The sequence below is a fragment of the Lynx canadensis genome, chromosome E2, assembly GCF_007474595.2.
Source record: "Lynx canadensis isolate LIC74 chromosome E2, mLynCan4.pri.v2, whole genome shotgun sequence".
Taxonomy (NCBI): domain Eukaryota; kingdom Metazoa; phylum Chordata; class Mammalia; order Carnivora; family Felidae; genus Lynx; species Lynx canadensis.
The window spans coordinates 49,014,517-49,031,219 of NC_044317.1; the positions used below are offsets into that span (position 1 = coordinate 49,014,517).

General features: G+C 49.2%; 1 protein-coding gene across 2 annotated transcripts in view; it reads right to left on the reverse strand.

Annotated features, from left to right (window-relative positions):
• Positions 1 to 2,619, reverse strand: part of CD177 (CD177 molecule) — a 35,533-nt gene extending 32,914 nt beyond the window's left edge. The window contains exons 1-2 of one of the 2 annotated variants that reach the window (XM_030298420.2): positions 2,456 to 2,619; positions 1,978 to 2,089 (exon numbers count right to left, since the gene is read on the reverse strand). The gene's annotated coding sequence lies outside the window, so the exon portion shown is untranslated. Of the gene's footprint in view, positions 1 to 1,977; positions 2,090 to 2,455 lie in introns of those variants that run through there. The other variant, XM_030298418.1, reaches the window with a different exon arrangement.
• Between the last annotated feature and the right edge of the window lie 14,084 nt (positions 2,620 to 16,703).

The window sequence follows — 16,703 nt, forward strand, 5'->3', positions numbered from 1 at the left end:
AGAGAGAGAGAGCACAAGTGAGGGAGGGGCAGAGAGGGGGACAGAGGATCCTAAGTGAGCTCTGCACTAAAAGCAGAGAGCCCGATGCAGGGCTCAAGCTCAACTGTGAGATCATGACCTGAGCTGGAGTCAGACACTTAACCAACTGAGCCACCCAGGCATCCCGAAAGTCTTTATTAAAAAAATAATTATATATATATATATATATATATATATATATATATATATACACACACACACACACACATATACATATGTATGTATATGTATATGTATATATATGTATATATATGTGTGTTTGTATATGTATATATATATACAAACACACATATATATACATGTATAATATATACATGTATATATACGTATAAATATATATTCTAAGGGAAGAGAGGTAGGGTCCTAGCCCAGCAGTCTGTGTAAATGACGCTCTCTGGGAGCCAGAGTCTGTGAAGGGTGCCGCTGGGGCCAGGCCCTTGGACCGTGGCATCACCCGTAAATCGTCCAGTGTGCTGGGAGACTGGAAAAAGTGTGCACTTTCTCCTCCTAGGAACGCACAAAATGCAAACGAAACAATAAGTTACTTTGGCAGCTTTACAAACAAGGGAAGGCGATGGGCAAAAATGAGCAAACTTTGTTCAAGGCACACTTTTAAAGCAGCGTTTGATTTTCTGGGCACGTCTTCAGACAGATGCCTCCGATTTCTGCCTCTTTTTAAAATACCGACATACTTAACATCACGAAATCAAAAATACCAGTGTGCACTTTGGAACGACCGTTTGGCAGGACCTACCAAGACTACACATATGGGTGCCTTATGACCTACCAATTCCACATCTGGGTATATCCCCAAGAAAAGTGATTGCGTATATCCACATACAAGAATGCCCACGGCAGTTCTATTCATAATAGCTAAAAACTAGAAACAGCCCAAATGTCCACCACCAACAGACTTGGGAAATAAATGCGGTATATTCGTAAAATGAAACGCTTCCCGGCAATTTTTTAAAAATAACAGTACTGCCGTATGCAACAACATGGTGGACCCTCACGACATAATGTTGAAAGAAGCCAGAGACAGAAGAATACATAATTGTATGATTCCTTTTATATAAATGTCAGAAACAAGCAAACCCAATTCATGGTGAGAGAAATCAGAAAGTGGCTAGCTCTGGATGGTGTTGACTAGGAGGGGGCACAAGGGAAACTTCTAGAATATTAGAACATTCTAGTGGTGCCCGGGTGGCTCAGTGGGTTTTCCACTCTGGATTTCGGCTCAGGTCACGATCTCGTGGTTTGTGAGATCGAGCCCCACAGCAGTGTGGAGCCTGCTTCTGAGTCTCTCTCTCTCTCCCTCTCTCTGCCCCTCCCCCACTCACACTTGCTCTCTCTCAAAATAAATAAAATTAAATAAAAGGAAGATTCTATATCTTGACCCAGGTGGTAATTACACACACACACACACACACACATATGTATGTACATGTATACAATTACCTAAATTCCTTGAGCCGCACACCTCAGCTTTGTGCTTTAAGTCATACCCCAATAAAAAAGTTAAAATTCTTAAAAATTATAAAGAAAACAGAATAATGGCTGCTACTGTTAGTACCTTCAAGACCTGAAACGCCAGAATGCAGGGCTGGCCTGGTGAGGTGTACCCGTGGAGAACAGGGCCAGGTTCTCCACAAGGTGGCTCTCTCCCCTCAAGTCTCCTTCCCGATCCTCTGGGGAAAACTCAGGAAATCTCCCAGGAAGAGAAGGAGTGTGTGCTCTGGAAACCACAGTGTGGGACCTGGGACAAGAATGCTGTGTAATGACCCCGGCGGCCTCACTACAGAAGAGTATAGCCCTTTCAAAGCAAAGCCTCGAATCCCAGTTCCGCCATTTTCTAGCTGTGTGGCCTTGGGAATGTTCCTTAACCTCTCTATGCCTCAGTTTCCTCATTGGTACAGTGGAAATAATAATAGTGCGTACCTCGTGGCGTGGTTGGTGGTGGTGGTGCTGTTATCGTTGTCGGCGTGAAGTGGGTTCACCCTCACGGAACTCTCAGAACCTCACTCGGCACGGAAGAGGTCAATGTCATTACCTGAGTTAATATTAAGAGACAAAATGTCAGTAACGGATAGGGGAACACCTGGTATCTCACTTCCTCGGGGACCAAGCAGGTACTGGAGGCCTGGCTGAGCTGGAGATGAAGAGAGTCTGTTCTGGCTTCCATGGTCTTTTCTAGAACCTGATGACCTACTCACGGTGGCCCCAGCGAGTACCGGTCCGGATCTGTGGCTCAGAGGGTTTGGCTGGTCTTTCTGTAGCTCTCAGAGCTCTGTACCTCAGTGTGGGAAGCAGAATAACGGCCCCCCCCCCCCCGGGATTTCTACACCCCCATCCCCTCCGGACCTGTGAATATGGTACCTGACAGGGCAAAAGCGACATTGTCAGTGTCGTTAAGTACCTTGAGACGTGGAAGTTATCCTGGATTACCAAGAAAGATCCAAGGTAATCACCTGGGTCCTTATAGGAGGGAGGCAGGAGGATCAGAGTCAGAAAAGTGGAAACGAGAACAGACGCAGAAGTCAGAGCGATACGGCTAGGAGCCAGGGAACACAGGCCGATGCTGGACGCTGGAAAACACAAGGAGCGGATTCTCCCCTAGAGCCTCTGTAAGAACTGTGGGGGCCAGGCCGCCCCGAGATCTTCGCCATGAAGACTTTTTGAATTAAAAAGCAATGGAGGGGCTGCGCCTGGGTGGTTCAGTCGGTTGAGTGTCTAACTCTTGATTTCCGCTCCGGTCATGATCTCGCGGTTCGTGAGGTCAAGCCCCACATCGGGCTCTGCGCTGAAAGTGCCGAGCCTGCTTGGGATTCTCTCTCTCTCTCTCTGCCCCTCCCCCCATAGCTCGCACACTTGCTTTCTCTCTCTCTCTCTCTCTCTCAAAATAAATAAATAAAAACTTAAAAAAAAATAAAGCAATGGAAACCCAGAAGATTCAGGCTCTGTAATTTTCCCTCAGTGGACTAAAAAGAATTTAGATCAAGGACCTGATGCAGGAAGAGAGACATCAGAATAGATAATTACATTATGATATGAACTAGGTATGGTGGGCAGGAACTTACTGGCAAGGCCACTCTGATCAAAGCCCTCTCTCTGTCCCATTGTTTCCGGGTGGCCCAGCAAACATTTGTTTCCCAAACATTACTCTTTGTTTCATCGTTGTGTGAATTGCATCCCTTTCCTCTGAAATCCCAGACGTGCCTGCTCCCTTCTCCTCCATTCAAAAGGACACATAGAGGGGGGGCCCGGGTGGCTCAGTTGGTTGGGCGACTGATTTCAGCTCAGGTCATGATCTCACGGTTCGTGGGTTCAAGTCCCACGTCAGGCTCCGTGCTGTCGGCTCAGAGCCTGGAGCCTGCTTTGGATTCTGTGTCTCCCTCTCTCTCTCTCTCTCTGCCCTTCCCCTACTCACACTCTGTCTCTCTCTCTCTCTCTCAAAACTGAGTAAATATTCAAAAAAAAAAGACACACAGACCTCATTTTTGCCTGAGTGTCTGGAATCTCCATGTCTGTGTGGCTTTCCTGTATGTACACCTGTTAAATTTGATTTTCTCCTGTTAGCCTGTCTCATGTCAATTTGACTCTTAGTCCAGCTAGAAGGAGCTAGAAAGGGACAGGAATTCTTGCTCCCTGGCAAAACACAGCCTTTGACATTAGCCCCGTAAGCCCTATTTCAGATTTGGGACCTCCGGAACCATAAGGTAGCACAGCTGTGTTCGTTTAAGCCGCTAAGCTTGTGGTCAGCTTGTTACGCAGCAACTGGGAACTAATACACTCGAGTCCAAGCAATGTCTGGGCAACCCGGTGGCGTCTGTAGTTGTACATCTGAATTTCCTTCATTTATTAAAACGGCACATGCAATCGCATGGTTCAACATTCAGTAAGTACGTACAACCACCTTGGCTGACCATCTGCATACCCCCGGACCCTGCATTGCCCGTTCCGCCTACGTTCTCGGCAGAAACGCACAGGTGTGTCCACCAAAGGACCTCTACAAGAATGTTCCTAGCGCCGCTATTTGTTATTGCCAAAATTTGGAAGGGACTCAAATGCCTGTCGGCAGTGGAATAGATAAAGAAACACACTCGTCATTTAATACGTGGCCACCTTGGGCCCCGAATCTGCCTTTCTCGGTGCTCACAGCAGGGAGGGGTGCCTGGAAGGCTATGACCCTTAGTAATCACTTATAATATCAACATTCAGTATTTAGGGTGCTTACGAGCAGGGCGGAGGGGGAGGTTTGAAGCACTTTCCGGATGTCACCTGATCTCATCTTCACAGCAACACTGTAAGGTCAGTGCTTTTATTATCCCCATTTCACAGATGGGGAAACTGAGGCACAGGTCATCTAAACAAGATGCCAAGGCATGCTTACGAGGGCAGAACGGGTATTTGGACCCAAGCAGTGTGGCTCTACTGTAGGAGACATGGAAAGTCACAGCAGATGCAGCCCGGGAGCCGGAAGCTTGTCCCCTGACAGCTGGGAAATGTAGAACATTCAGGGCCCAAACCACAAGAGGCCAGCTACCTCAAGACCCTGTCTGGAAGCACTTTCTAATCCGTGGGCTGTCCCTACAAATGGGCAGCCTTCCCAGGAGGCTGGTGGGCATAGGCTGAGGGTGCCAGAGTTGGAACTCATAATGTCCATCCCAGCTCCAGACTGGGTGCAGGACCTTTGTTCCCGGTCCGATGGTCAGTGCTGGGGACGCCCTTAGGGACACAGTGATGGGCACCATGGAGCAAGGGGTAGCCAGGAGAATCTTCAATATTGCAAAAGCCTAACACTTGAGCCAGGTGGTTAGCGCTGGGGCAGAATACCATTCCTCAGTGGCCAGGACATAGCAGAAAAATCGAGTTCTGATGGGTAAAACACAGGGAAATTAATTAGCACTCCAAATGCATCAGGAGGAACGATAAATCTTCCAAATGTGGAAGACCGGGTTTGGGTTTGCCACATCAGCTGTAAAAGCTTCACTGTTATTACAGGCATGAGCCTCGAGGATAGGGAGGCCACTCCAGGAGACCAGGAACCGGGGAAAACCCACACCCAGAGTTACGGTAAGAATGACAGCTAGGGGGTGCCTGGGTGGCTCAGTCCGTTGAGCGTCTGACTCTTGATTTCAGCTCAGTCATGATCTCATGATTGGTGAGAAGGAGCCCCGCACTGGGCTCTGCATGGAGCCTGCTTGAGATTCTCTCTCTCTCTCTCTCTCTCTCTCTCTCTCTCTGCCCCTCCCCCACTTGTGCACACACACGCATTCTCTCTCTCAAAAGGAAAAAAAAAATGACAGCTCTATTCTGCATGTTGCTGAAGACATGGGCCCGGCCTCAGGCCATCTCTAATCTCTAATCTGCTGGCGACAGCCCGGCCAGCCTCACTTTACCCACAGACATTCCAGGACCATCTGGGTCCAGTTATTTTTACAAGCGGCAAAAGTCCTGGGAAACTCTTGTGCAAGCCACTAAATATCTCTCACTTGTAAACTGGAGTTAATCATAGTTCTGGCTCTACAGAGCTTCTGTGACAATTAAGCGGCCTCCTCACGTCGTGTGCACGGAACCAGGCGGGACTACAGGAAATACAGGAATACAGGAAGACCTAGATTGATGTATATTTGATAGATATAAATTAATCTAGATTAAAACTCCCAGGGGCGGGGTGCCTGGGTAGTTCAGTGGATTAAGCATCTGACTTTGGCTGAGGTCATGATCTCACGGTTCGTAAGTTTGAGCCCCACATCGGGCTCTGTGCTGTCAGCACAGAGCCCACTTTGGATTCTCTGTCTCCCTCTATCTCTGCCCCCTCCCCTGCTCTCTGTCTCTCTCCCTCTCAAAAGTAAGTAAGAACATTAAAAAGAAAAATCCCAGGAGCGCCTGGCTGGCTCAGTCGGTGGAGCATGTGACTCTTGATCTCGGGGTTGAGAGTTCGAGCCCCACAATGGGTACAGAGATTACTTGAAAAAGTAAAATCTTAAAAAGAAAAACACAAAAACAGGTAATGAAGTGACCACAATTAAATATCAAGGCAGTCACTCATCAACCAGCAAACATGGATGTTCTCAAAGCTTCCTGCCAACTTCCTGTAGACAACCACACCCAAGTAAGAAATGCACACACAACAGCCTCTTTGCCCAGCCATCCTCTCCTGCTTGGTTCCCTTCCCCCACCCAAAGCCTGTTCTCCTGGAGCCTGGGAGTTCCCTTCAAAGAAGCCCCTCACGGGAACTCCTGGGATCTTCTCTCAAATGGCCTCCCACCTCTCTCGCCCCAGAGACCCTGAGCTGATGACCAACTCTGTAGATTGCACGGCTGGCCCCGGTCGGTCCCCGTGTAACGCCAACGCCACGGTTACAGGACCCTGGCTTGGCCTTGTGACTTGCTTTTGCCAACAGCACGAGGGGGAAGTAACAGACCGCCGCTTACAATCGTAGGTGTCATGTGAGGGGCCTTGGGCGGTTCCACTCCACCTCCGGGAGGACAAGCCCAGGCTAGCCTATTGGAAGGTGACAGACACTTGGAGTAAAACCAAGTCTCCCGGCCACCCCAGCCGAGACCAAGCTAGATCAGCGAGCAGCTGACCCGCAGACATACGAGCGTCCAGGAGACCTCTCCATCCAGGCCCCGCTGAAACTGGCCACCCGTGACCTTGTGAGCTTAAATAAAGGCTACCGAGTGTGGGGGCGGTTTGTTACAGAGCATTTTACCGTAGCAACAGAGCCAGCGGCGGGAAACCTGCAGACCCTGGTCAAACCTTCAGGCCGGGCTGTTCGGATGGGAATCCCATCTCCACAAGTTAACTCTTAGCTGAGTTGCCTTAAGATTCTTCATCTCCAGGGGCACCTGGGTGGCTCAATCGGTTGAGCGTCCGACTTCGGCTCAGATCATCATCTTGCAGCTCATGAGTTCGAGCCCCACATCGGGCTCTGCACTGAGCACAGAGCCTGCTTAGGGTTCTCTCTCTCTCCCTCTCTCTGCCCCTCCCCCACCCTCGTGGGTTTTCTCTCCCCCACCCTCAAAATACATGCATAAATAAACGATGTTCTCATCTGTAAAATGGGGTAGTAGTGGTTCTAAGGGTTGTTTTGGCATTCAGGAGGCGTTCCTACCGCACGGTGTCAGGAGTAAGAGACAAGGCCCTCGTGAAGGGACACCCAAGCGGCGCATGTGCATGAAAACATCAGGTGGAGAGAACTGCTGTGTAGAGAAGTACAGCCGAGCGAAGGGATGGGGGGCTGGGGGTGAGGGAGGCAGGCTGCTTTTGACAAGGTGGTCAGGGAAGCCCACTCGGAGGAGGTGACCTGCCAGCAGACACGGGAAGAAGAGGGAGAGGAAGCGACGTGCAGCTGGAGAGGGAGAGCTTTCCAGCAGAGCGCACAGCCAGTGCAAAGGCCAGGAGGCGGGCGTGCAGGTGGTGAGCCTGAACGAGGGAGGAAGGCTGGGGTGAGGTGGGCACGGAGCAGAGAGGCAGGAGGAAGTGAGTGTCCGAGCAGCCCGAAGTGATGGGATCATGAGGAACCAGGAGCTTGCACATTGTCGTTGCAAAAGTGAAACCAGTTAATATGTGGGAAGCGCTCAGGACAGTGCCTGGGTCGTGGTGAGTGTCCAGGAAGTGACGGCCTTTACTTTCCTATCCGCACCTTATCCACAAAATGCGGTGTCTCCCTGCTCCGGGGTCCTAAGAGGAAAATCCCCGTGGGATGGTTGCCCTTTCCTGGAACTAAGGAGAAAGAGGCTCACTGAGGGAATCCTGACAAGGGAAATGCACTTTTGACTCTGAGTTGGTGCCGCTTGAGTTCCTGTAAGACTGAGTCCAGGGGTGCCTGGCTGGCTCAGTCAGTAGAGCCTATGACTCTTGATCTCTGAGTCATGAGTTCAAGCCCCACGTTGGGCATGGAGCCTACTTTAAAAAGTAAATAAGGAGGAGCGCCTGGGTGGCTCAGTCGGTTGAGCGTCCGACTTCAGCTCAGGTCCTGATCTTGCGGTCTGTGGGTTGGAGACCCGCATCGGGTTCTGTGCTGACAGCTCAGAGCCTGGAGCCTGCTTCGGATTCTGTCTTCCTCTCTCTCTGCCCCTCCCCCGCCCACGCTCTGTCTCTCTCTCTCTGTCAAAAATAAACATTAAAAAAATAAAAAATAAATTAAAATAAAGCAAAAAGTAAATAAGGAGTCAGGGAACCTGGGTGGCTTAGTCGGTTGAGCATCTGACTTCCGCTCAGGTCATGATCTCTTGGTTCATGAGTTTGAGCCCCACATGGGGCTCTCTGCTGTCAGCACAGAGCCCGCTTCCCATCCTCTTTCCCGCCCCCCTCTCTCTGCCCCTCCCCTGCTCATGCTCTTTCTCTCTGTCTCTCTCTCAAAAATAAACATTTTTTTAAGTAAATAAAATAAAATCCTTTAAGAAAGACTGAGTCCGGGGCGCCTGGGTGGCGCAGTCGGTTAAGCGTCCGACTTCAGCCAGGTCACGATCTCGCGGTCCGGGAGTTCGAGCCCCGCGTCAGGCTCTGGGCTGATGGCTCAGAGCCTGGAGCCTGTTTCCCATTCTGTGTCTCCCTCTCTCTCTGCCCCTCCCCCGTTCATGCTCTGTCTCTCTCTGTCCCAAAAATAAATAAACGTTGAAAAAAAAAATTAAAAAAAAAAAAAAAAGAAAGACTGAGTCCATGTATTATTTATGAGATTTAAAAAATAACAAAATGGGGCACCCAGGTGACTCAATCGATTAAGTGCCCAACTCTTGATTTTGGCTCAGGTCACCATCTCACGGTTCGTGGGATCGAGCCCCGCATCGGGGTCTGCGCTAACAGCACGGGGCGCTTGGGATTCTCTCTCTCCCTCTCTCTGCCCCTCCTCCACTCATTCTCTCTCTCAAAATAAACACATTAATTAAAAAGAAACAAACAGAAGGTGCTCCATAACAGCTTCTAGAATGAACAGAAATAGTCTCTTTCTTTTTTAAAGTCTGTACTGGCAGCATAAAAAGCTGATAATCCCATGTATGACCCTCCAATCTTGTCTTCGCAATTTGCCGGCTCCCAAGTTCCAAACTGGGTGACGGAACAAAATCCCAAGGCCAAGGTTCTTTGGCTAAATGGGCCGTGGCCTATTTCTGCAGCCGCATCTGGTGACTCCCTCCCACGCCAAGCTGCACACTCTTCCCAGAACAAGGCGGGTTCTCCCGCGCCTTTGCTACGTGTGGGGTAAGGCCCTGTTCCAACGTCGCCTCCTCCAAGAAGACAGCCCAGAGCCCAGGCAGAGCCACTCTCGAGTGGACACAGTGTCTCTGCCCCAGGATTTAGTTGAATGTCTTCCCCGCGTCAGCCAGAGAAGCCAGGAGCGGACAATGCTCCTCGCAGCCACCAGAGGGCGTTTTCAAAACACCAACCGGCCCTCTTGGTTTCAAAACCCCCAGTGTCTCCCAGGTGCTCTTCCGGTTACCAGTTAAGACACCTGCTGGGTTCAAATCCTGGGCGGGCCACTTATTCTGAAACTCTGAGCTAGTGACATCACCTGTCCAGGCCTCTGTTTCTACACAGTGTCGTCAGGTGGGTTAAGTGGATGGTTTCCTATAAAGCACTTGGAAAAGTGTCAGACACATAGGACGTTCTCAGCACATGCTGGCTTCTGCATCCCTAAGTTATTTACTGTTTTTAGTTATTAGTTATATGCTAATATTTTTTAGTTATACTATTTTAGCTATACTATTTTTATTTATTAGTTATATACTATTTTTCAGCAGCAAACAGCAGACTCAAGTTGAGCGACTGGGGAGAGTTAGAGGCTAACACAAGAGCAGAGGCAGTGAGCAGGGAAACCACAAAAGGTGGCTCCAAAGCCCCAGGGCTGGGAAGGAGTGATGGACAGACAGAGGGATGGAAAGAGGGGTGGATGTGATACAGCGAGCAGAGTACAATGTTAACTGTAGAATCCAAGTAATGGGTACGCAAGACTTCACTGTAAAATTATTCCGACTCCTCTGTACGTTTGAAATTTTTCATTAAAAGAGTTTGGGAAAAATGTAAAAATAAAAGCTGGGGGGGATGTTGAGTCAGCAAAGAAATGTGGACGGAATTGGTGAGAGAAGCCAAGAAAAAAAGAATTTCTCTGGGACTTTCCACAGAAACCACAGCTTGCAGCGTTCAGGAATGAATTAGGCCAACCATCAAGCCTCGGCTTCTGAGGAAGCCTGATGGCAGGAAAAACGAAGAGAAGGGGTGAAGACAGTGCTCCCACTTCTCAGGAGTCCCGCCATCACATCCTGAGGTCCGTCTCACTTCTGAGCTCATTTGTTTCTCGTTCAACAAACATTTACTGAAACCTTCCTCTGTGCCTGGCCCTGAGCTGGGCAGTGTTAACAACACAGCCCGGCGCTGCCCTCAGGAGACTCGGGGTCCAGTGGCAGAGCCAGACTCGCTCCTCTGACCATCTAGAGTGTCAGAACACCTATGGGGGAAGCCCAGGGACTGTGGGAGCCCCAGAGGAGGCGCCCGATCCAGATGGAGGTCAGAGAGGGCTTCCTGCTGGAGAGGACGTCAGAGCTGAGTCTTGAAGAAGGAGGGGGTATCGGCCAGGTAGAGAGAGGGGAGGACAAGGGAAAAGCATCCTGGGCAGAAGGAACGGCACACGGGAAAGCAGGAGGGTGCCGAAGGGCATGATGCTCACAGTGAACTATGTGTCTAGGTCTTAAATTTTTTTTTTAATGTTTATTTATTTTTGAGAGAGACAGAGCACGCATGGGGGAGGGGCAGAGAGAGAGACGGAGACAGAATCTGAAGCAGGCTCCAAGCTATCGGTCGGCAAAGAGCCCGATGCGAGGCTCGAAACTCAAGAACCGTGAGATCATGACCTGAGCCAAGATCAAGAGTCAGATGCTTCACCAACTGAGCCACCCAGGTGCCCCCCTTTTTTTCTTTTTTTAACTGAAGTATAATTAACATTCAATGTTATATTAGTTTCAGGTGTGTAATATAGTGATTCAAGATTTCTATACACACCTGGTGCTCATCACCTATTTCACCCATCACCCCCCCCTTCCCCTCTGGAAACCACCAGTTTGTTCTCTGTATTTAAGAGCCTCTGCTTTTTGTTTGTCAACGAGAGTAAATCTTTTTTTTTTGTAATTTTTTTTTTTAACATTTATTTGTTTTTGAGACAGACAGCATGAACAGGGGAGGGTCAGAGAGAGGGAGACACAGAATCCGAAACAGGCTCCAGGCTCTGAGCTGTCAGCACAGAGCCCGACACGGGGCTCGAACTCATGGACGGTGAGATCGTGACCTGAGCTGAAGCCGGTGCTCAACCGACTGAGCCACCCAGGCGCCCCAACGAGAGTAAATCTTAAATGTTCTCAGTACACATACAAAACGTGGTTAACCATGTGAGGTGACGGACGTGTTAATACTTGAACGTGGTACATTTCAAGGCACACGTGTGTCAAATCATCCTTTTGTGCACCTGAAATCTATACAAGTTTTAATCATCAACTATACCTAAATAAAGCTGGAAAAGCCAATCAGGTGGCTGTTGAAACAAAAATGGACCAGTGCTCCCCATGACAGGAGCTAAAATTGGTACACCCAGCACTTGTCTAAACCAGCGCCACCCGAAACCAACTTTAAAAACTAAAAAAATAAATAATAAAAGAGGGGCGGGGGGACCTGGATGGCTCAGTCGGTTGAGTGTCTGACTTTTGACTTTGGCTCAGGTCATGATCTCACAGTTCGTGGGTCTGAGCCCCACGTCAGCCTCTGCACTGATGGTGCAGGGCCTGCTTAGGATTCCCTCTCTCCCCTCCTCTCTCTCTCTGCCCCACCCCTATTCGTGCTCGCTCGCTCTCTCTCAAAATAAATAAATAAACTTTAAAAAATAAATAAATAGACCATCACCATCCAAGAGAAATATAATGTGAACCACATGTATAATTCTAAGTTTTCTAGTAACCACGTTAGGAAAAGCAAAGAAACAGGTGAGATTACTCACAGTTCAACCCAACATGGCCAAAATATTATCATTGTAGAATGTGAACAATATAAAAAGTATTAATGAAGTCTTTTACATTCTTTCATTTTTCCTGCTAAGTCTTCAAAATGAAATGTGGGGGTGCGCCGGGGCGGGGTGGGGGTGGGGCTCAGTCAGTTAAACGTCTGACTCTTGGTTTCGGCTCAGGTCGCGATCTCGTGGTTCGTGGGTTCAAGCCACGCGACGGGCTCTGTGTTGATGGGACAGATCCTGCTTGGGATTCTCTCTCTCCCTCTCCCTCTCTCTGTCCCTCCCCCACTCACACTGTCTTTGTCTCTCTCAAAATAAATAAATAAACTTAAAAAAAAAACAAAAACAAAAAACCACCAACCAACCTGCAGGGTATTTTACATTCACAGCACATCTCTATTCCGACCAGTCACTCTTCAAGGGCTCAGTAGCCACATGCGGCCACCGTATTGCACAGTGCAGATGTAGACACATTCGCCAATTACTGTGTCTTCACGACGGCCCAAAAAGTAGTTCCTGCTTCCATTATACAGATGAAGAAACTGAGGCACAGAAAACGCAGCGACTTGCTCAAAGTCACAAACTGGGGGAGGAGGAAGGCTTTGGACCCAGGCAATGGAGCTCCTTGTATGTGGAGCCCAGATGGGCTGGTACACAGGCTGGGTGAGCGAGAGCCCCGGAAGCACCCCCCACCCACGCTCACCGGAGGGCCCCGCAGAGAAAGAGGATGATCCTGGAGAAACCGGAAGAAACTGCACTGGACCCAAGCCTGGGGGAGTGGGTGGGATGAAGAGCCGTGAGGAAGGACTGGATCACCTGCCCCCTCACTTGCCCCAGACCTCCCAGGACTCAGGAAAATCCCCTGTGCATCTGGCTGCAGACCACGGGCTACGGTGCCACGGACCGTGGGGGATGAAGCAGAAAGTTGGAGGGAGTCCCCACGAAGGCCCAGATCCAGGAGGGTCAGGGTGGGAAGGCCTGTCTCTTCATTGGCCCACCTGGTGTACAACTCCCCGGCGAGAGCCCGGGTCTCTCATTTTAATGACCGTCTCTTTCCAAACGGGGAAACTGAGGCTCAGAAAAGCCCCACCACCCGTCCAAGATCACACAGGAAGAACGGAAAGGATGCATCAGGAAGGATGAATCCCATGGCCACCCAATTTTCCCTTTCCGGAGGCAAGGGTACTCACTGTCTTGGGGGTATCTCCTGAAATATTTTAGGCTATATAAACATTCACGCCTGGATCATCGCTTTTACACAGAAGTGGAACCCTACTCGGCATCTTCCTTATTTGTCACTGAGCGATATCATCTTCACGATCTCTCCAGATTAATACATCTAGATGTGCGGTTTTTTAATGCCCGTAGACATGAAAGAGTCTCCTCTTTTTTTTAATGTGTATATATTTTTGAGAGGGGGGTGGAGGGGCAGAGAAACAGGCTCCAGGCTCTGAGCTGTCAGCACAGAGCTGGACGTGGGCCTCGAACTCACGAACCTCGAGATCATGAACTGAGCCGAAATCAAGAGCTGGACGCTTAACCAAGTGAGCCACCCCAGAGCCCCAACAGGCGCGCTGTTAATAAACATTGAGGCTATCCCTAGTTTTCTGCCATCACAAGCCGAGCTAGAACCAGTGTCACTTGGGCAGACCTTCCGCCAGCCGCCAGCCACGAGGCCGCACCTGTAAAACAGATTCCCTGGAGGAAGACGGCCAAGTCAAAGGGATGTGCGTTTGTCATTTTGAACAACGTTTGCTAGCTACGCTCCAAATTCTCCCCTCCGCTGCTGGTTGACTGCCGGTCTCTCAAAAGGGCCTTTGGCTCTCTCTGTGTTGTTTAAATGTTTCACATGGAGAAGGTACTGTTCCACGTACTGCTTATGTAATTAAAATTAAATAAGCCCTTCATTAAAAACACAAACCTGGGAAGGAGAGAAACCAGAAGGGCCAGTCCCTTCAGAGCCTCCCACCCTGTCCCCTGTCACACCTGCCTTGTCTCCAGCAAGACCTGCCTGATGGCGAAATCCATTTCTCAAGTACAAACATGGGCCTCAAAGACCTTGGGGAAAATGCGGGGATGAGATGATGCCATTTTTGCCTCTGTTGCTTTTTTTTTTTTTTTTTTAATTAAAAAAAATTTTTTTTAATGTTTATTTTTGAGAGAGAGACACAGAGCATGAGCAGGGGAAGGGGCAGAGAGAGAGGAAGACACAGAAATCGAAGCAGGTTCCAGGCTCTGAGCTGTCAGCACAGAGCCCGACGCAGGCTTGAACCCACGAACCACGAGATCATGACCTGAGCCGAAGTCGGCCATTTAACCGACTGAGCCACCAGGCGACCCTCTGTTGCTTTTCATCCGAGCTAGATTCTTCTGCTCATGTTCTTCTTCCTTCTCCTCCCTCTTCTTCTCGCTCAAACCTCTGTTTTGGTGAGCACTGGACTGAAGACGTTTTGAAGCTATGTCCAGTTCAATAAAAGAAGGCTTAAGTTAGGCAGAATCTGGCCTTTTTTCACCAGAAAGAGGAAAGAAAAGCAGAGCGAGGAGCTTAGAAGTAGAAATCAAAGAGCAAAAACAATCATCTATTCTATTTTAAATACTTTAATCTCTTCCTTTCCCTTCCCTTCCTGCACCCAAGCAAGCAGGTCTGGAAGACAGATCAGAGCAAGGGGGCACAGGGTTCAGAACTGGGTGTCAGGGACAAGTGGGATCAGCAGGGCGTACGTCCCAGGGGCTTGGTGGCGTGGGCGGATGGCAACCACAAGAGATTAGCTACATTCAGGGGGATCAAGCAAATAAGTAAACGTATTAAGATTTCTCACTGATGGAGGGGTGCCTGGGTGACTCAGTCGGTGAAGCATCCGACTCTGGATTTTGGCTCGGGTCGTGATCTCACGGTTCGTGAGTTCAAGCCCCACATCAGGCTCTGCGCTGACAGTGCGGAGCCTGCTTGGGGATTCTCTCTCTCTCTCTCTCTCTCTCTCTCTGCCCCTCTTCTGTTCACATTCTCTCTCTCTCTCTCTCTCTCTCAAAATAAATAAAACTTAAGAAAAAGATTTCTCGGGGCGCCTGGGTGGCGCAGTCGGTTAAGCGTCCGACTTCAGCCAGGTCACGATCTCGCGGTCCGGGAGTTCGAGCCCCGCGTCGGGCTCTGGGCTGACGGCTCGGAGCCTGGAGCCTGTTTCCGATTCTGTGTCTCCCTCTCTCTCTGCCCCTCCCCCGTTCATGCTCTGTCTCTCTCTGTCCCAAAAATAAATAAACGTTGAAAAAAAAATATTTAAACAAAAAAAAAAAAAAAAAAGAAAAAGATTTCTCACTGATGGAGACATGAGCTACAATTATGCAAACAGAGAAAAGGAGAATGGACTGTGCAGTGTGGGGTTGGGATTGGAGAGAGCAGGGGACGCTCATGGCTTTCGATGTGTAAAAACAGATGCAGAAATAAACATAGACGTAAGTCTGGGTACATGTATATATGTAGGTGTATGAGTATATATTCCCTACCTCTGTCCACTGAGAGAGCCTGGGTGCAGCAAGAGCCCATGGCAACAACCCCATGTAGCAGCCAAATCCAGGTTTCTGAATCTCAGTCTCCAGCAAAATATAGCAAGGCTTCTTGGGGTGAAGGCTACTTCCGGGACTGGGCCGGGTGGGAAAGCACATCTTGTTGCGCCAGGAAGCAAAGAAATGCTCCAAGAATGAGGGGGTCAGGCCAAAAGGACACAAAAGTCAGCTCCAAGGGGCTCCCTCTGGTCCAAGTGGGGACAATTTGAACATCAAAGTAAACAATGGTTATAATACATTGGAATCCGTTGATGCTGAGTCTATTTTGAGGGGACTGAATGAATAAATCAAAAGTTTGCATGAGGAATGGGATATTTGCATAGCCCGAAAATATCTCCCTAGAGCACACATGAATTACCAAGGGAGAAAGAGTAACTTTACAGTGGGGAGGCCTGGAAGACGCCACCTTCCTGAAGTAGCAAAGCACAAGTCCCGATAGGGGTATAAGAAGACCCCACATCGCTTCTGTGTCACTCCTGCCAAAGACACTTAACCAGGCTCTGGTTGTGGGAAGATACCAGGCGAACACACATTCATGGACACCCAACCCCCAAACTGGCCTTTAATGTTGTTCACGGGAGTCATGAAGGTCAAGGAAAGAATGCAGAATGTTTCCAGACTAAAGGAAGATACAGACCACGACAAGGGAGGAGGGGCGCCTGGGTGGCTCAGCTGGTTGAGCATCCGACTCTTGGTTTCAGCTCAGGTCATGATTTCACAGTTCATGAGATGGAGCCCCACATCGGGCTCTGCGCTGACAGCATGGAACCTGCTTCGGATTCTCTCTCTCCCTCTCTTTCTGACCCCCCTCCATGCTCTCTCTCTCTCTCTCAAAATAAACTTAAAAAAAATTTTTTTTAAAGAGAGTCACGACAGGGAAATGGAAATACAAGAGTCTAGATCAGAATCTTTGCCACAGAAGCCATTATTGGGATAGCCAGCAAAAACTGGAGTGTAAGAAGTGGAAAAAACTAGAGTATAAAAATTGAGTGGCAGTAATTTAATGATGCTAACAGTTTTCATTTTTGAGGCTCTAGTTTGGTTATACAGGAGAAGGACCGGGTTCGTAGGAAACACACATTGAACAACCTATCCAGGGGTTATGGGG